This window comes from Phyllobates terribilis, unplaced genomic scaffold (assembly GCF_046119375.1).
Source record: "Phyllobates terribilis strain yellow unplaced genomic scaffold, ASM4611937v1 Scaffold_3__8_contigs__length_932513732, whole genome shotgun sequence".
NCBI classification, from domain to species: domain Eukaryota; kingdom Metazoa; phylum Chordata; class Amphibia; order Anura; family Dendrobatidae; genus Phyllobates; species Phyllobates terribilis.
The window spans coordinates 780701205-780722498 of NW_027362763.1; the positions used below are offsets into that span (position 1 = coordinate 780701205).

The 21294-nt window shown below is 42.6% G+C and overlaps 1 protein-coding gene across 2 annotated transcripts in view; it reads right to left on the reverse strand.

The window, feature by feature from the left end:
• The window catches only part of SPTBN1 (spectrin beta, non-erythrocytic 1), a 197311-nt gene that overhangs the window by 86887 nt on the left and 89130 nt on the right, over positions 1–21294 (reverse strand). The gene's annotated exons all lie outside the window — the stretch shown is intronic.

A 21294-nucleotide genomic window follows, 5' to 3' on the forward strand; every position in this document is an offset into this window, starting at 1 on the left:
ACTGTGTAAGACATGTAACAGATCTGATATAAAAAAAAAAGAAACTTTTTACATGATACATGAATAAGGTTGTGCTTTACTGTCACGTTTCACATGACAAATCTGAAACAAATTAGACTTAGTTCACACCACGTCTCGCTCCATTGGGGGCTTCCACCGGGGAAACCACACAAAATCGTTTTTTCTAGTTTTCAAACAGCCATTGATTTCAACCAGGCAGTGTCCAAAATATGAAACTTTGGACTCCTTGTAACCAACTTTTTTCTTTCTAGCAGAACACAATAGCATAGTACTTGTAGGACTAGGGATGATTGCGGAATACAGAGTTTGGATGTTTCAGTCAGCCCCATGAACACGGAATAGAAAGGGCGGGCACATACTTCACCGATGCTCCATTCACACTCCTCCTCACTAAACATCCATTGTAAGAAGCCCTTGTGTAATTACTAATGATCCTTTTACACAAGCCGATAATCGACAAGCGTTTTTATGGACGCTTGTTACGGATTATCTGACAGGGTGTACATGCCAGCAATCAACTGACCAACTAGTAAACCGCTTGCTCGCTGGGCGATCTGATATTCATGGCGGCATAAATATCATTATCAGCAGCACATCGCTTGGTGTAAACAGGAGATAGGCCGCCAATAACATGATGGATGGCGACAGAATGATCGTAATAATCTGTTCCATCACAGTCGTTACCCATCGGCCTGAATATATAGGCCGGTAAACAAGCGCTGAACAACTTGAATACAAATCGATCGGCGCTCATTACTGACCCGATATCGGCCCGTGTAAGTGGTCCATAAATCTGAAAGGACCCAGCCAGAGCCCGCTTTCATATCTCCCTAAATCAACATCATATATTACCTAAAGCTATGGCAGATAACCCTCACACGTCACAGGCGAGTGCCCTCTTTACCACAGGTGTAGAGTAGCAGTTGTGCTTTGTTCCGGAGAGGCCCCAGACTGCGGAAGGCAGCTGTGTCAATGGGGTTTTTAGAAATTCTGTGTAGGTAACAACTTAAAAAGAAAAGCCTACCACCAAATATCTGACTCCACATCCAGCATCTTAAAAAAAAAACAAAAAAAAACAACACAGCGGGTGAAAGTACTATTCACACGAGAGTTCGATGGGCGAGTGGAGAAAGGTTACCACATATCTGGAGGTCACTCACAGGGCAAAACTGTTGTCTTGTGAGAATTTTTATGTGTAATACATTTCAGAGAAATTATGGACACTTGAAAAGACCCCCCACGTTAGGACATTGGAGGGGCATCGACCCCCGATATGCGGCACACATTCTTAGGATTATGCACATGGTGTGTGTCAAGGGTGACTAATGCACATGACCTCGGGGTCTGTTCACAATCAAGTCACTTGCTTTTTTGTCAGAGACCAGAAATATTTTGGTTATGATGGAAACTGTGCAACAGCAAAACAAGAGATCCGCATGGCCAATATCTGCTGTCACCGTGTATACGCCATGTATACAGCATGTGCTCCATCTTCACTCACACAGGGGCCCGGGAAATGATCGGCATACAGCCCGAATCTCAGAATACTTTCACAAGGGAGAACCATACGTGACATTAGTCACATTATCTGTATTACTACATATGAGCCAGATGCAATTTCCTGTGCTTGAAACTCTATCTAGACATATCGAAGGAAGCTTCTCAGCAGGACAGGCCTTTGGTATTGGCGGGGGAAGGGAAATCTTGTCATTTAACAATTTATGGAACGCTTCATAGGTTGTTATTGTTACTAGATAGATTTCTTCATTTAAAAAAAAAAATAAAAATGAAAGGCTTGTTCACATGCTGCAGATTTGCGGACAGCAAATTGGTATAGGATTACAGTAGCAACAAAGTGATTGAGATTAGAAAAATAATAAAATAAAATCTCATCCATATGGATGTGAATAATTACCATGACTAAACTGACTTGGTCTTAATTTTTAAATGTGAAGCATCTTAATTTATCATCTGCAGATTTTAACCTTTTGCAATATTTGCTGTCACGTGTGGACAATTCAAGGATTCCCCTCCTTGGCTGTAGCGATGACGTCACATTGATCACACTGTACTGTCAAGCAACACAGAACAGGGGCACCGTTGGAGACCCCATAGCTGTACCTGTGGGTTGAAGTTTGGTGAATGGAGACAACCCCTTGAAGCCCACTTATGTCAAAGCTTCCAATTTAAGTACTATCACTTTTACTACAAAAAAAAAAGAAGCAGCACGCATGCATTTTTTTTGTTAAAATGATGGACACCAATATAGCTAATGGGGACGGGCTGGTGCAGATCTGTTTTGTTTTACTGTCCCCATAACAGAACAAAAAAAAAAAAAAAAAAGAAGTATCAACCCAGCCTTAAGTGATAGGGAATTATACAACAAAATATCGTTAATAACAAATTGCGCTTCAATACAGTGGCAAAAGCTCTGCACTTGCAAAAAACCTGTTTTATGCAAATGACATCAGAAAACTGCAGTGTGACAACATGTGAACATGGCGTAAATGGCCAGACTTTAGTGCTACAGTTTTCAATAGGGAAATTCTCAAATTTTCTTTGCACATAAGGCCAGCACAGGGTTTTCTACCCAATATATCATGTACAACTGGAAAAATATATTAAGCATAGCGCAAAGCAGTCATACAATCCAATGACAAAGAATCAAGTAGTCTTAGAAAAGTCAGTCATTGCTTCTAGGGAAGATGACACCAAATAAATCCCCGAATACCATAAATACAGGGAACAACGCACAGAGGAAGTGAACGTGGGGTGAACAGCAGCAGATGCGAGGAACATTTCCTGAATCTCTTGGCAGCTGCAGACAAACCAGAAATTGGAAGTTTATTTATAAAATTAGCACAGAAATAAAAAACAGAGGCCAAAAGTGGCCAGCTAGAACCAGCTAATGGCCAGCTAACAAGGAACACACAATGGACACATTTCTCATTCCAATGAGTGTGAGCAATCGCAACAGTGTTCAGAATTTGGTCAGAGTTAATGGAGTTCCTAAGGAAACCTAAGTCTCCCCTGCTGTAGTGGGGCCATATATAATGTAGAGAGATATCTTATAAAAGCCCCCATATACAGACTAATGTCAGCTGAACCAGCTGATATTGACAGCAGCTTTCTCAGATGACATAGGAGCACTAGATTCGACCAATCGCTCCTGTGTCCAGGAGAGTCGGCGGAGATGGCAGGCAGCCATGTATATGGCCAGCTTTAGTCCCTAGCCACATAAGATTTGAGCCCTATATTTGGTGTATACACCAGAAATAGTTACTAGCGTCTGCAAAGCCTTATCCATGGGGTTACACTTACGAAACTGAGGCCAAAAGAGGGACGTTTTGCTTTAGATTTATACCGGCTTTTCAATAGTCCATGGGTGACCTACGCCATTGTAGGCCTAGTGGTATACATAGGGTAACACGCCTGCTTGACGGTAGGCTCATTAGATTCAAGAATCCGTCAATATCAGAGGGGTTTCACAGCAATCTAATGTGTAAAGGCCATCATACACATTAGGCCAACATCCATCAAACCTGATAATATCGATGTGTAAGGAGGAGAAGGGGGCAACGACAGATTGTCAGGGAAGAGGAGCGTCCTGCATGTCAGATTTCGGACTGCCGATCTTTTTGTTCTCTAGGAGATGATTTGCCATCAGACGAGTTGAACAGTGGCTCTTTCCCAGCAAACACAAGAGCATTCGGCAGAGATCACCTAAAATGTGTGGGGCTTAGGAGCAACCATATTGCCTCCTGACATCTGCTGAGATACAAGGTTTAAGGAAGGCTGGCAGCCCCTTACTCATCCTGTCCTGATGGTAAAAATTAATCCTGAATACTTGACCAACAAATTAATTTCCAGACAACAATGCAGAATGCGGTCCCGATAGTGTTTTTTGCCTTTATGTCTGTGGGACAAGATGGACCATTGAGGCTGCGATCACGCTAGCATTGATCTTTATTGGGTTCCACAGGGAAAATATAAAACCGATCAAAATGATGACAGGTCAGCACATCACTATAGGATCCAACCGCAAAAATTCTGGAGCCACTCTTATTCAGGGCTAGAAAATGATCGGGTAAATGTCTACAATTACCTCAGTATCCCAGAAAATTCAGTATAACTGCGGCAGAAGGAACATGAGGAGCACAATGTTGTACACCCACGTACAAACCATGGCAGATAAAGCGCTGCACAGCGATGGGGGAGCGAGAGAGAACATTGCTTCCAGAGAAGAGGATTTGCCTGTACACATCAATACCCGAGCATGCTCGCTCCTCACTAATGCTGACCCTAATAAACGGCACATGGCCTAAACCCAATGAAAAATCCACTGTCAGATGAACGTGAATGACAACGCAAATTACCCATTGCAAACATGGACGATTTTCATTCAGATTTTGGCACAAAATACATACTAAAATCCACTTCTAAATTGAAGACAACATACCATGCCACAGTTCTGTATTTTACATGCGTGTTATGGCTCAGTATTTGGCTCTGCAATATGAGGCAAATACTGACACGTAAAGTAAATCTAAAAAAAAAAGTGTGGGCCCAATACTGCCATAAACCTATAAAGCTAAATGCAATATTTTCTGTCTGTATTCAGATATGAATGAGGCCTAAACATGTAATCTATAAACCGGTGAAGCTGCAGATCATAAATGCATTTATCAGATTTTTCCATTGTGATGGAATGTGAGGAATGCCTGTTTCTTAGGCATTCCTCATATGTATTAAAGTTGTCAAACAGTCGCAAATCATGAGCACGGAGTGACTAAAACATAACACCCGAGCATGCTGAAGATACATGGCGAGCACCAGAGCATGCTCGCCAAAAGGGTTAACAGAACATACTCGCTCATCACTAGTCAGCATCGATTTTCTGTAAATACACATCTGATTTTTCCAGTGTTAACTCTCAAGAGATCCATTTTTTCATGGCTAAATTGGTGTATTCTTCTCATAGCAGTCAATCATATAGCATGCTCCATAGTAAGTGCCCGAAAATCATTCAAACACCCCCCCCAAGCACATTTTTTAAAATAAAGAGGCCATCTCCTTTAAGTTTGGGTCAGGAGAACTGTGGTCAGTCCAGACATCGCTGTCCATACTGGGATGGGTGGAGCCGGCCTTGGGTCATCTTCACCTGGACTGTTTTGATGTGGATCCACTTCAAAATCCTCAGAAAGCCCTTCATAGGTTCCCTGGCTCATATATTGGATGACATGGGAATTACATAAGCATTTATTCCATCTGGCTATTAAGGCAGCAAATATATTGAGAGAGACCTGTGACAAGTCCAGATACGGCGTGTGCTCCAGCTGGACGGCAGCGAGCAGACCAGGGAGTCCAATTAAAATGGGGTTTTTATAGCTTAGTACATGTTATATGACTCAAAGATAAATCGCTGACTGAATGACTGGACAGATGCTAATCTGACCTGACTGCTGAGAATCCCCCCTATTCTGTGTGCAGAAGCATCATCCCTCACCGCACACCATCTCATTACATCTCGGGTAATAGAAAACAATAAGGAACGATATACAACAGGAGATTGCAGTAACCTTATTGAAATCTCCCGGGGGCAAGCAGCTCACTAGTGGCAGCCCAGCTGGTAAGTTCCCCTACATCTCAAGATGCCCCAAAATGGCACAAGCACATGTCCAGTACCTCAGGGCTGGACATACTTTGAACCAAGTAGATAATTTATCATACAGTTTGTGCCAGAAAAAACAGATGCAAATGGAGAAACATTTTTGTGTAATATGTGGTGCATAGTTTTCCCCAAAATTTGCAATTTGGCATTTTGACACAAGTTCCACTATTAGAAGAATGGCCTCGAGCAGCACAACAAATTCATTATAAATTTAAGGCACAAGAGTGGCAATTACTTACAGCAGTAATGTAATCCAGTCCATGACTGGGGTACGTCTATCTTTCACACGGGACCTGAAAAGATCACCTCTTAATGAATTTAGGAATATTCAGAGTTGTAAGGCAGGGCTGTGGAGTCGGTAAGTCAAACCTCAGACACCTAAATGTCTTTGACTAAAGCACTGGCGAGGAGCCTCACTACTGAGCGTGTACATAAAGTGCAGCAGAGATTCATCTCAACTAAAAGCCGAGATCCTTAGATCAGGAACGGAACAGACATTTATAGGAGATTTCATAACTTTCCAAAATTCTTATGAAAAAATATTCAGCACATACCACATTGTACTACGGAACCTAATGTATTATATACTTTAGGAGTCGGAGTCGGTCCATTTTATACCAACTGACTCCACATCACTGATTGTGGGTAACCTGCGCTGCTGGTATTATATCCAATAAAGGAGTCCAATCGAGAAAGGGTATCAGTGCGGTATAATCTCTACGTGGTTTCTGTTACGAATCGTGGTTCTGTGCTCCCACCTTGAAATGAAGCAGGTTCGGAGCTAGGCTACTCCTGTCGCAAGCGCCGCCAATGTCCTGCCCTGAAGGCGGAGCTACTACACATGGTGTTGTGGGATGTGTGACGACGCGTGACGCTGTTGTGTCTGGTGCTGAGCAGTGGTGGGATTATGTTCAGCCTGCTGCTGAAGCTAGCAGTGAATGGCTGTCTGGGGAAGATTGGGAGGTAATCAACACCTGATCATTAGCCGGGCTATTTAACCCTGCTCAGTCCTTTGTTGTTTATTGCAGTTCCCTATGTGCTTGGTGGTGAGTGGGGCTAGCATTAGGTTTTCCTATGTTTTCAGGTGTTGTCTCATTTTCTCCTCTGGTTACACTTCCTGGGGTTTTTGCAGAGGTACTCAACTGGTCCTCGACTAGGCACCATCCGACAGCTGTCCAGCAACAATGGGCCAGGGAAGGGCTCTGCCAAAGTCCCCCTTCGATTTACTGGGAGCTGGGCGAAGAATATTCCCAGCCCTTAAGACTTGCCTAGCTGGGCAGCTTGTGCCAAGTGCGTCTGTGGCTGCGCCTTTGCTGGTTTGGTGCCGGTCTTGCTGGGTCCCTCTGCGAAGCACATAATAATTTCGAAGTACTCTTACTACTTCAGGAGAAAGAAAAGTAAGAATACTTCGAAACATAGAGAATAACCTACACAGACACCCTCTTTCGATTGGACTCCTTTATTGGATATAATACCAGCAGCGCAGGTTACCCACAACTTCTGAATATTCCAATACTACACTGGTTATGACAATCTGTGGAGCTGCAGCAGCTGGGATCTCTAATTAATACCCTTTACAGTGTTGGCGGTAGCATCTTTTGCCTAACACTGTAATTTGAAAAACACCCTATTGCGCTTTGTTCTCCAAGCCATTTCCTCTTAATGAATTTGGCGCATCTTAGTCCAGTGGACACTATGAAGACCGGTGCACAAAATGCCAGCCTTTATGCTTCTTTATCCAAGGTGTCTAGGCATTCGCCATGTGGGCAGTTCTCTACCAATATTTATGGGGCAGAGTCATCCTGTTACATTAAAAGGGCGTACCGAAGCTTATGAATTAGGAGCAAAAAATGGTGCCTATAGCATTCATCTGTAAACATTTCCAATCAATCCTACAAAACGTGAGTAATAATTAACAGCTTTACTTTTTACATGTGGTTTTCCAAGGATGCTGTTATCAGGGGAGGGTCCGACAACCCTTCAGTTGCTAGTTAAACACGATTCATAGTAATATGTAAACTTTATACCATCATTATCAAGCTACTCATGATTTCCATCGCTATTCTGATGGCATGTAGACTATCCACATGTAGATAGCACATCTTGATAGTGTCCACTGTCAAAACTTTACAAGAGCATTGAAAAAGTACATGCCTCAAGTACCATGTCCAAAAAGTTCTCGTAGTAGAAAATTAATAATCGCGCACACAATCTTCAATGCCAACTCTGGCAGAGGAGACCCAGCCCAGCTCGCACCGTCCTGCACAATCTGACGAGCAAAGGTCACTGGATGAAAAGTAAATGACGTTTTCTTCCTGTATTTGTTCACAGAGTGACTTGTGTCCTCTTCAAAGCCAAACAATTTGGTAAATTAATATTACCAACGCCATGAAATCCATGAACCCCTATAGTATAATCTTTAAAAAAAAGTCTACCCAAAAAAACTGGGGTCTTCTGCAAAGCTGAAAAGAACCAAGTTAGAGCGAAAACTTAATTTTTTGGCACGAACTAAAAAAAATAAAAACACCCCACACTTACTAGAAAATGAACTCCTCTTAGCCCAAACGAGGTGACGTATGCCACCACAAAGGTTACACGCGGAGATTCTGCTGCAAGTTTCATCCTACACAAGAAGGGTCTACCCATGTCCGTTTTGGGGTCCAGCACCTGTGCGAAGCATAAAGAGAATAACAAAAAACCCAAAATTGCTATAAAGGCCAAGTTACCTCACTGTGGTTATGGTGCCCTTGCTGCCCACATTGACTTCCGCCAAAATTGGGAGCAGATGCCAAAAGGAAAAACACAGGTATAAATGAAAGCTTTATACGTTTTCCCTTTGGACTCATTCCCAGTTTCAGAGGGAAAATAATCAAGATGAAAATAAACACGTGGGTGGCAATTACTATGTGGGAACCAGACCTTAGGGCTAATTTACACTCCTGTTATTGAGCTACGTAAAACCCTTTTCATTTACTTTGCCAAATTTAAAAAAAGTATTCTGGAAATAGGAAAACCTATCAAAAAGTAAAGTTTTCCTCTATTTCGAAGTGAACAGTTTTCTATAAAAACAGCTGACTACCTTGGCCTTTGTTAGTCTGACGTCCAGCGTTTTAGGTAGTTCCGGCCTTGATAAAAATGTTCGAAACTAAAGTTAGAGTAAACTGAACAGTTTCATTTGCTTTTTCCCTCCCCAAAATTTTGCAAATGCATGTTCCCAGTATTTTAGAGGACACATGAACACAGCAGGTATGACGACCATTTACAGAAATGATGCCAACTGTAACTAAGTTATGTAACTAAGGGTCTGTTCACACCTGTGTTGGACATGCTGTTCAGATCCGGACAAAATCCCTATACAAAATAAGAAAGCATGTTGCCCAGTTTTGTCCAGTAAAATGCCAGGCATCATAATGGAAATCCAATGGATTTCTTTACTGTAAATGAGGTACAATGGGCACCGCTGATGTCTGGCATTGCCAATAATTAAATAATTCTGATGTGAACAAAGCCTAAAAACTGTACATAAGAAATGAGGTTAATAAAAATGTTCCCTACTAAGTGATATTACAATGAGTAAACTCGTGCTTGTCTAGTGATCTTTAGGAATGTACAACTGTGGATTTCCAGGGAACTTTGAAGCCTGTGGAAGAAACTTAAACTGCAACGTTCCACTTTCACTGTAATTTTTCATCATTACGAGAACAGAGAGGCATTGAGAGTAACGGTGAGAACCGGCATGTGATAGTTACAGAGGGTCCAAGCATGAACAACAGCCTCTGTGTGCCACCAGACACTAGACCAGAAAATGGCCGGGCACATGAGCGACATTGTGATCACAACCCCTCGGTCCCACTGGGCTTTCTCAGGTATACTCAACCATCAGCTCGTACATGGTCACAACGAACAGCAAAGCAAAACGACAAAGCTTAGAATGGAAGTGGAATAATACATGGTACCATCCAATAAACTCAGTTATTGAACCCAAGGTATAAAAAAAAAAAAAAAAACTGTTGAAGCCATTTTCCAAAAAATCCTGTCCAATGACAATAGAATATAGACTATTGCTCCAAAATATTCAGTTGGGTCGTCACCAAGCTTTCCTACACTCTCCTTCTAAAGCGATGTGGTGATGATCCACCGAACCCAGAGACCGAAAGAGTGACAGGTAAGACGGAAAGCCACCGGTAATAAAACAGTGTAGACATACTGAATCATGTGATTGGCAGAGAGACACAAGCTCAATAACAAATTACAAAATATGCTTGTCTGCGGCTTTTAGGACAGATGGGGAAGATTATAAAGCAGTGGACAAGCCCTAACAAAGTACTGAGGTACGGAAAAAAGGGGGAAAACGTGACTTTTTCCCCATATTTCTACTGCTAGTATATCTAATAGTTAGAACTATCTGTGGAGCTGAACATTTTACACATACGGAAATTACACATACAACTTTCACATAGTCAAGATGAAGCAGATAGCAGCTAACTCATGGTCACAGATGAGGCGTTAAACACCGGTTAGAGAAGACAATCACTCTCATCATGATGAAATCTGATGAGTCTGTACAGGGTTTATTCTTACTGTACTATAAAAGTGACGAAGACTAATGTTATGCGGTGGGAACAGACAAGATTAGTGGCAGTGTTGAATAATCCAAGACATCTCTGTCTGAACTTTTTGCCTTACTGGAAAAGGCGACACACCCTGTTGCTTGCATTAAGGGTCATTTATCTTCTGGAAACCTACTGACCTTGCATTTTTGGATCATAATGCAATGAAGTTATTTATCCTGCAGATGCCCTGTATCAGAAGTATCTACAGATGCCTCTGGAGATGATGTAAAATCATGTTCTTGTTTGCTGCAGATGTTTTCGACTGTACAGGTAGAAAGCAGGATGAATAAGCGGCTGTACGGCGAGTCCTAACACTTGTCCGCCCTCAGTTTATGGGCTAAATAACGTTACCCAGATGTTAGTAAGTAGAAGAGAAAGAAGGAGACGTAGGCTACAAGAATTCCTTTAATTGGATAAACACATTCCAAAATGTACCAAATGTAGAGCTTCTAACAAGATGTGAAGACCAACTCATGTTCTCCAATGCCATCACCATAAGTATCGTAGAACAGCAAAATTAGTCGGCCATAAAATACTGCATACAAAATAAGCTTTTTATTAATCCAAGACGGCAATTACAGACAGAAGTGTAACAACCTTTAATCATTTAAGACGTGAAAAGGACCTAGAAATTGGGTTTTCACATTTTCAGACACATCAAGACCAGATTTTCTTTTTATCTTCCAATTAACACAAACCTGGGTGTATATGAAAACGCAATTCATAAGATACCGAGACTAACTGGCCCCACTTATCTTCTTTATGGAGGAGCTATGACATAAGAAATCTTGCAGTAACAGGCTGGCAAGATGGTACACCCACTCCTGTGCTTCTGATTTACTGCCTTGAATAATATCAGTCACGCTCTGGCACGGTTTCAAAGGCGTCCAGTTTCAACATATAAAATCATTAAGATCTTACCCACAATAAACGGAAATACATTGTTTTCCTTGCTGAAGAGTGACTTATATTTCTACTGGTCCAAAGAGCATCATCACATCTCCTAACTGACCATATACCCCGGAAACAACCACCCAGTTGTTTAAAGCACCACTCCAGCGGGTTTTTCTTATTTTATTTCAGCGCTGAAGTGGTGCCACTAACATAAGTTCTCTGACCGTAGTATTATACTCATCAGCCAGTCTTCAGCTCTTCCCAGTGCTGCTCTGGACCTGATCCATCATCTTGTGACCACAACTTCTAACTCACTGGAAATCAGAGGTAACGGACACAAGCTCTCAGTGCAAGTCTATGAGAGGCCTAGTTCTGGCTTTGTTGTGGCTCTTATAGACTTACATTGAGTAGTGACTTCTGGATCACCCAACAAACACTGGAGAGCTCGGGGAGGTCACAAGCTGCAAAAGACAACGAGAGAGGCGCCGAGAACAGAAGAAGACGGCAGCTGGCAAGTATATTACAAGGGCAGGAAACTTAGATTAGTGGCAGCTATCCAGCAGGAAAAAAAACAACAAAAAAAACTAGACACTGGAGTGCTGCTTTAAGAGATAACATTGGGTGATTTCTTACTCTTGTGCATCTTCACTGGTGTAGGGTCTCATTCAGACTTCAGTTTCTCTCGTATGAGAATTTGTTTTTCGCCCTTGTACCTACGATTGTCTATATGGGGTAGTTCACATGTTCAATTTTTTTCTGAAAGGGGTCCGCACATAAGCATGGAGACTTGTCCGATATTGATCTGAGTGTCAGATGAAACCTAGAATGCAAGTCCATGGGTTCGTGGAAAAAAAAAATTCAGACAGCACTCAGATGATAGGAGAAGCTGGAGAAACTTTTTTCCCCCCATTGTAGAAGAACTAATCAAAACCATAGGAGCGTTATTCTGGTATCAGAAAATAATGGACATCTGAATCAGGGCTGTGGAGTCCGTGCTCATTTTGGTGGAGAAAGAATAAAATGACCCGACTCCTAAAATATATAATAAATTGGGTTCATTAGTACAATACAGGATGTGCTGTTAATGTTTTCATATGCATTTGGGAAAGTTATGAAAAGTCCTATAAGGCTGGGTGCCCACGTAGCGTTTTTCAAGCGTTTATGCTGCGGAATTTCCGCAGCATAAACGCTTGTGAAACGCTAGGTAATCCGCACCCCATGGTCCCCCAAGGGGATTCCGCATGTTCTATGCTCATGCTGCGGATTTTTCCGCAGCGTTTATGCTGCGTACAAAAATCGGCAGCATGTCATTTAATTTTGCGGAAGCGCAGCGGAACTCCCGCCATTGACTTGCATTGAGACGCATAGAATCCGTGTCTGTACATTTCTACAAGCGGCTTCTATGCGTCTCTATGTGCGGATGGTAACCAGTTCTGGAGGAGAGAAGACTCTCATCCAGACCTGGGTACCATTGTACCTGTAAAAAAAGAATAAAATAACAAATAAAGTTTATACTCACCTTTCCGAAGGCTCTCTCTGCATGCCGGCAGAGCTTGAGGACCTGCGGTGACGTCACAGTCATGTGACCGCAGGCCCTTCACCGCTCTGTCTCGCGATATGCCGGCATCCAGGAACCAGACAGGAACGAGCGCTGCAGCCACGCTGGAGCCTCGGGGGTGAGTATAGCTTTATTTGTTTTAATTTTTACGGTTCACACTATATAAATCCAAGCTGTTTGCATGGATTTATACAGTGTGACCTAGTTGTCAAGCACTTTCCAAGTGATGCTATCGCCTGGAAAGCGCTTGTCAATCTGCATGCGGAAACGCATGTGAATCCGCATGTATTCTGCAGGAAAAACGCATGCACAATCTGCATGCGTTTTTTCTGCCAGGGAGATGCAGAAATGCTGCAGAAATTTTCTGCTTCATTTCTGCATTGTGGGCACATAGCCTAAGGATCTGGGCTTTAGTTGAGATGAGGCTGTGCTGCACTTTATGTACACGCTCAGTAGTGAGGCAGGGCTGTGGGGGCGGAATCAGGGAAACTGAGGAGTTGAAGATGGATGTTTGGCTCACCAACACCACAGCCCTGATCTGAATGAGCCCCAACTCCTTGAAGATGCACATCTTGTATGTTTAGCCGCTGGTTTGGCACTTCAGTGCTGTGGTCAGTAAGGCCGAAAAGATTGGGGAGGGCATATACGAGTGGGGTGAAAGGCCGTTAGACGATATTAGCAGGTGCCATTACAGAGACAGAGCACTTCTGCCCGTGTAAGTACAGTGCTCGGCTGTGAAGAGCTCAACGGGTTTAGTCCCTCAGCTGCCACAGTCCGTTGTCCCATGAGAATGGGGGTCCCTTGTTTTTAATGTGAACAGAGCAAATGGAAAGGCATGTGCACTAGCGCTTACAGACCCATAAAAAGTGAATGCTGAGCTGATCACACAAGGCCACATGGGAAGTACAGGATCCCAGTTCTTGTAATTGATGGGGGTCCCCCAGCGCTCAGAACCCCAACCTGTCACTGTGAGGACGCTCGAACAGACAAATACTTGCACAGACTTAATAGCTTATTAATAATAAGATCTTGGCATATTTTCATTTCCATTTCCATACATACCTAAAAAGGGCCACGATAATTTACGGAGATGGGGATATTATAGTGTTAGACAGGACTAGCTGGCCATAAATATTTTTGCAAAGTTTGTATAACATCTCAGGAGCAAGCATGGCAATTGTGTGTGCAATCAATACGTAATTGACTTTCAATCTTCTGTGACAGGCCAGGCCCCATATGCATCTCTAGACACTGGTCTCCAGTGGGTTTCTATAATCTGTGGAGCGGGGAAAGAAATAATATAAAAAAAAAAAGTGTAAATCGTAGCCTCGGGCCTGGATACTGTGCATTCATAAATCTGGAGTGTAGCATCTGATCTTTTGTTTCACTGCTTGTTAAATTCACACAATAGGAAAGCATCAATTTAGTAATTAAATGTCGGAGCTTGAAATGATAGCACAAGTTATAGCACAGGATAAAGGCAGCATCCGATACACAAACATCACAAATTGTCAATTTGTGGAGGAAGCAGACAGGACTGATCCACAATGACAATTCTGGGATCTGTAGGGCACACCCCGAACACCCCCAATTACCAAGGATAATGCGCTTTCAATTCTTATGCAATTATTAAAACCATATTTTGGTTAAAGCATTAATCTCTCTTTCGGATGCGCATCCTGTAACACAGGCTCCGATCAGAGATGTTACAGAAGTACATGAAGCCTAACCTTCATATGGGTGGGAAAAATCTGTGCACATCAGAAACCAAATAGCTGGAGAGGATCGCTGGACATTTTAGGAGATCATCATGCTCAAAACGGAGTTATGGCTTCAGGTTACTATAGAAGCAATGACGCCCTGAAGGATCCATCAAATGACGGATCCCAAAGGACTGATCTACAATGGGGTCTTGTTCAGATTCTGTCCTGGCGTCTGTAATTTAGACAGAAGACCACTGCTGAACCTCTGATGCATGAGAGCAAATCCAGCACATGTCACTTTAAAATGAATGGCATTTTTTATGAACGGAAGTGATGGCATATCATTATCACACTAAACCGTAACACAACTGCTTTCTTATTTTGCAGAGGAAAGGATAAAAAAAAAAAAAAGAAAACCTAAGTAGTACCCATTTTCAGCATTTCAGCAATATCAGCAGTATCAACACTGAAGGGGATCTCAGCATTTTTATTAGTACATTTTTGTCTTTTTGAATAGAAAAAATGTTTTTAGAGCATATTTTCTCATAACCACAGCACTGTTGTATGGTTACTCCGTGGTTCCTCCTACAAATTAATTAATAAATTGACAACTGGGTCTTATTTCTCCTGTCACAGGGGTGTCCCTCCCTACAGAGTCTGGAGAAGTCAGCTTTGATTGACCTGGATGCAGGACATGCCCCAAACTGGCAACACCCATTTATTCACAAATATCTAGTAGGAATCACTCCTGAACGGCACAAGTTACAGTTTAAAGAAAATATGACCCAGAATTTTTAGGTCATCTGAAATATATTATTTGCAAAAACAGACGTCAGAACAAAAGATATACATTCTCCTGGGGGGTGCAAATATTACTAAATTTGAACTTTAACCCCCAAAATGATACTTATACACACTATGCATATTGGTATACACAGACACACAGTGTGAACATCACATATACATACACACACATGCTCCTATACATATATTCACACACACAAAAGACAAAACATTTTTCCCCTAGGGTTATGTGACCTGCTGTATAATATAACACTGAAGAGAGCAGACATTTCCATAGGGTTATGTGTAACCATCTGACCTGCTGTATAACACTGAAGAGAGCGGACATTTCCATAGGGTTATGTGTAACCATCTGACCTGCTGTATAATATAACACTGAAGAGAGCAGACATTTCCATAAGGTTATGTGTAACCATCTGACCTGCTGTATAACACGGAAGAGAGCGGACATTTCCATAGGGTTATGTGTAACCATCTGACCTGCTGTATAACACGGAAGAGAGCAGACATTTCCATAAGGTTATGTGTAACCATCTGACCTGCTGTATAACACGGAAGAGAGCGGACATTTCCATAGGGTTATGTGTAACCATCTGACCTGCTGTATAACACGGAAGAGAGCGGACATTTCCATAAGGTTATGTGTAACCATCTGACCTGCTGTATAACACGGAAGAGAGCGGACATTTCCATAGGGTTATGTGTAACCATCTGACCTGCTGTATAACACTGAAGAGAGCGGACATTTCCATAGGGTTATGTGTAACCATCTGACCTGCTGTATAATATAACACTGAAGAGAGTGGACATTTCCATAGGGTTATGTGTAACCATCTGACCTGCTGTATAATATAACATGAAGAGGAAGGACACCTCCCTTGGTCATTGCCAGGCATCAATCTAGAAAACCCTAAATGTAACTGAAAATGATGGATGGGAAGAAGCTGCGCCAAGGTCTTGCTCAGCCTAGGAATACTTTTGACACGTACAAAACAGTGTTTCTTTAACCATACGCCCTCCCCACACGCACATTACACAATAATGTTACTTCATGATGGAACAACCGCATAGGTTAGTAATTAGTTCCCTATTGCTGGGTGCAGCAATGTCAGAACTGACTTATGTTCCGGCTGACATGTAGCATAGCAAGACTGAAACATCTGTATTGTGAAGTGGAAACGTGATGCCGTCCATATGCAGGGAGCGTATTCCCCAGAGCGGTCCGGCATCACTCCGGATTCCTCTATACCCTCCGTGCATTACTAGAGCAGCAGACCAGTCCTCAGACTGATGTCAGACTACAGGCCTTGGGCTTGCTAGATAATTCAGAGTGTTTCCTGTAGGTGAACCCCACCCTAGACAAGATCAGTTGCTGCCTTTTCCTCTATCCCCCCTTAAAGTGCGGAGAATAAGCAGCCTTTTGTTACTGAGATCCGCCTCTTATAAACCCCCTGCTTTTCATTAGGATTTCATCTAAGCCCACTGCTGGCATGAGAGCGGGACATATTGATGATTTATGTCGCAGGGTTTGGGCTCAGACTGTGCAGCAGCTTGGTCATAAAACGTTCAGCTCCGTGCAGCAGATTTATTCTGAATTCTGACGAAAAACCTCACATGCCCCATCCCACCTGCTCAGCTCCTACTCCATCCCCGGCGAGGCTGGCCAAACACCATCAGCCGCTCAGCCCAATCCAATCTGCTTCCTGCAAGTCCCTGCCATACACCACAGCATGATCCAAACAATGACAGAAGCAGAATCTCAGCACCGCAAACCCCAATGCCAACCAATCATTTCAGCAATGCCATGTGGTAACCAAAACACGTCCATGAGGGAAACTATAACACTAAACCTCCATTGCTTATAGAAAACACTCAACAAGAGTGGGCAATATCACTGACGCACGCAAAGGTTCCTGGAGGCTCTCACCTGGAGATAGGGGGGAAAGTACTGATCATTCGTGGAGTGACATGTCCCTGGACGTCTTTTCACTAAATCTATGGTCAGCCTCTACTCAATCTGAACTGGCTGATAAAAGAGCACAATAGATTGCTTCAGTTAAATATGAAATTGAATTTAACGTGGCGTATCCAAGTAGGACCAGTCACCTCATTAAAAGGGCTCGTGCCCCTTTCTGGTCCGAGTGCAATCCAATCTTATTTTATGGGGCTGTGAACTTGTCTGATTTTTTTCCTCGGACAGAGTCTGTCCAAGGGGGGGGGAATTACTGCATGCACAATTTGCATCTCTAAGTCGTATCACACAATCATGCAGGTCATTGGGTCCCTGAAAAAAATAAAAATCGGAGCATACTCAGATGACACAAAGTGAGGTCAGATTTTCATGGACTGACAGAATGAAGGAGAAGAGAATTTTTGTTTCCCCGTCTTCGCCACATCTGAGAAAATGAGATCACATTATGATCAGAGTATGATCAGTCTGATTGGCATGATCAGAAAACACTGTCGTGTGACCCTAGTCAGAGTCTGTTTTAGTACATACCTGCATTGCCTATGAAATTCCAATTCTAGATTATCTTCTCCCATTATTGGGTGTTGCGCCATTAATCTGTTATTCCTCCTTGAAATTTCTACATGAATTGACATACGGGTGTACTACTCCCCTTGTCGCCCTACATAGCCATGATGTTCTTAGCACTGATTGGACAGAGTCAGACTGTGAGAGGACACACCCCCAACTAGTTACACCCAGTTGTCAATCTATCAGTATAAGGCTGCGTGCCCACGTTGAGGATTACAAGCGTTTTTGATGCGGAATTTCCGCAGCGGAAACGCTTGTAAAACGCTTGGTAATCCGCACCCCATGGTCCCCAAGGGGATTCCGCATGTTCTATGTACATGCTGCGGATTTTTCCGCAGCGTTTATGCTGCGTTCAAAAATCCGCAGCATGTCAATTAATTTTGCGTTTCCGCAAGCGGAATTACCTTTGTCCAATGCATAAAAAACACAAGGCAATTCCGCATGTGGAAAACGCGAGAAAAACGCTCGATAAACGCGTGCGGAATTCTGCATGCGTTTTACCGGGAGAGGACTTGCAGAAATGAAGCAGAAATTTTCTGCTTCATTTCAGCAACGTGGGTACATAGCCTTAGGCACAGCGCAGTTATAACGTGATGAGTAGAATTGTGATATTATGGGGAACGCAAGAATTTACCAAAACAGCCATGTCCGGAGAGCTGACAACCCTGCCCATGTCATGCAGAGTAATGCAGTGACTCGTACTGCTGTTTTTCCGCATCTGTAGTGTTGGAGTGGTCATCTTCTGTCCAGTTGATGAACTATTGACACAAATGTTTTAGATCTGTTATACGGTCATTTAAGTTGACTAGAGAAGCTGGCCATATACAAGGTATAACCGACGCGAACATTTGTTCGGCAGTCAGTCATTTCTCCTGGCTCCTTGTAAATCTGAGTATTTGGCCAAGTCTTTATCAGGGAGAAAGGAGAAAGCCACTGTCAAGATTCCTCTGGCAGCAGCTTATCTTCTTTGAAAATAAAAGGATCCGCAGTTGAAATCCCAACGTGCGACCCTTCTCTCTCCCCGACATCTGTCAGGGGAAAGTCGGGGGGCCCCCCATACACACCAGATGGCAAGGTGGTCAAGACAAAATTGGAGGTTTCAGCAGACTTTCATCTAGTGTGTATAGTGGACTTTATGTAATGATGTGTCGCCACCGCAAGATCACCTTCTCTAGGTGTCACCTGATTAATCTGATCCAAAAAGATTGGAAGGACACTGATCCAGTGACAACGTTGGTAGACTGGAGCCTTCCAAACCTCCTCTTACCTGCCGGGATACCCGGTGCCTCTTCTGATCAGTAGGCCCGATGCAACTGCATCCTTGTGGCACGATGCACGACATTGTACTGGCCTACCATCAACTGAGGCAACGGGATGCTGGCACGTAGAAAGAGGTTTACAAGGCTAAGGGTTACCAGGGTCCTGCAAAGTACAAGTAGATTTGAGTACATTGGGAGAATTAATAGAAATATAATAATAATATATATATATATATATATATACATATACATACATACATACATACACATACATACACATACACAGTACAGACCAAAAGTTTGGACACCTTCTCATTTAAAGATTTTTCTGTATTTTCATGACTATGAAAATTGTACATTCACACTGAAGGCATCAAAACTATGAATTAACACATGTGGAATTATATACTTAACAAAAAAGTGTGAAACAACTGAAAATATGTTTTATATTCTAGGTTCTTCAAAGTAGCCACCTTTTGCTTTGATGACTGCTTTGCACACTCTTGGCATTCTCTTGATGAGCTTCAAGAGGTAGTCACCGGAAATGGTTTTCACTTCACAGGTGTGCCCTGTCAGGTTTAATAAGTGGGATTTCTTGCCTTATAAATGGGGTTGGGACCATCAGTTGTGTTGTGCAGAAGTCAGGTGGATATACAGCTGATAGTCCAACTGAATAGACTGTTAGAATTTGTATTATGGCAAGAAAAAAGCAGCTAAGTAAAGAAAAATGAATGGCCATCATTACTTTAAGAAATGAAGGTCAGTCAGTGCGAAAAATTGGGCAAACTTTGAATGTGTCCCCAAGTGCAGTTGCAAAAACCATCAAGCGCTACAAAGAAACTGGCTCACATGAGGACCGCCCCAGGAAAGGAAGACCAAGAGTCACCTCTGTTTCTGAAGATAGGTTTATCAGAGTCACCCGCCTCAGAAATCGCAGGTTAACAGCAGCTCAGATTAGAGACCAGGTCAATGCCACACAGAGTTCTAGCAGCAGACACATCTCTACAACAACTGTTAAGAGGAGACTTTGTGCAGCAGGCCTTCATGGTAAAATAGCTGCTAGGAAACCACTGCTAAGGACAGGCAACAAGCAGAAGAGACTTGTTTGGGCTAAAGAACACAAGGAATGGACATTAGACCAGTGGAAATCTGTGCTTTGGTCTGATGAGTCCAAATTTGAGATCTTTGGTTCCAACCACCGTGTCTTTGTGCGACGCAGAAAAGGTGAACGGATGGACTCTACATGCCTGGTTCCCACCGTGAAGCATGGAGGAGGAGGTGTGATGGTGTGGGGGTGCTTTGCTGGTGACACTGTTGGGGATTTATTCAAAATTGAAGGCATACTGAACCAGCATGGCTACCACAGCATCTTGCAGCGGCATGCTATTCCATCTGGTTTGCGTTTAGTTGGACCATCATTTATTTTTCAACGGGACAATGACCCCAAACACACCTCCAGGCTGTGTAAGAGCTATTTGACCAAGAAGGAGAGTGATGGGGTGCTACACCAGATGACCTGGCCTCCACAGTCACCAGACCTGAACCCAATCGAGATGGTTTGGGGTGAGCTGGACAGCGGAGTGAAGGCAAAAGGGCCAACAAGTGCTAAGCATCTCTGGGAACTCCTTCAAGATTGTTGGAAGACCATTTCTGGTGACTACCTCTTGAAGCTCATCAAGAGAATGTCAAGAGTGTGCAAAGCAGTCATCAAATCAAACGGTGGCTACTTTGAAGAACCTAGAATATAAGACATATTTTCAGTTGTTTCACACTTTTTTGTTAAGTATATACTTCCACATGTGTTAATTCATAGTTCTGATGCCTTCAGTGTGAATGTACAATTTTCAAAGTCATGAAAATACAGAAAAATCTTTAAATGAGAAGGTGCGTCCAAACTTTTGGTCTGTACTGTATATGTATATATATTATATTATAATATACATATATACACACACACACGTGTGTGTTTATTTTACACATACATACATTATACATCCACATGCAAACACGCCACAAGTTTACTATACTCAATGTCACAATGACTTTGCCAAGTTGAAAAGAAGGGAAAGATTTTGCACATTACATACACTCTTCAACTTTTGATCATTTCAATGCTCACCGAACATTTAGTTTTTCACTTTCAGACTCAATCATTACAATATGTACAAAGAATTTATCAAGTGTCATAGAATAAACTTTTCACACTTTATCAAGTGCAGAGAGGTGCCTGGA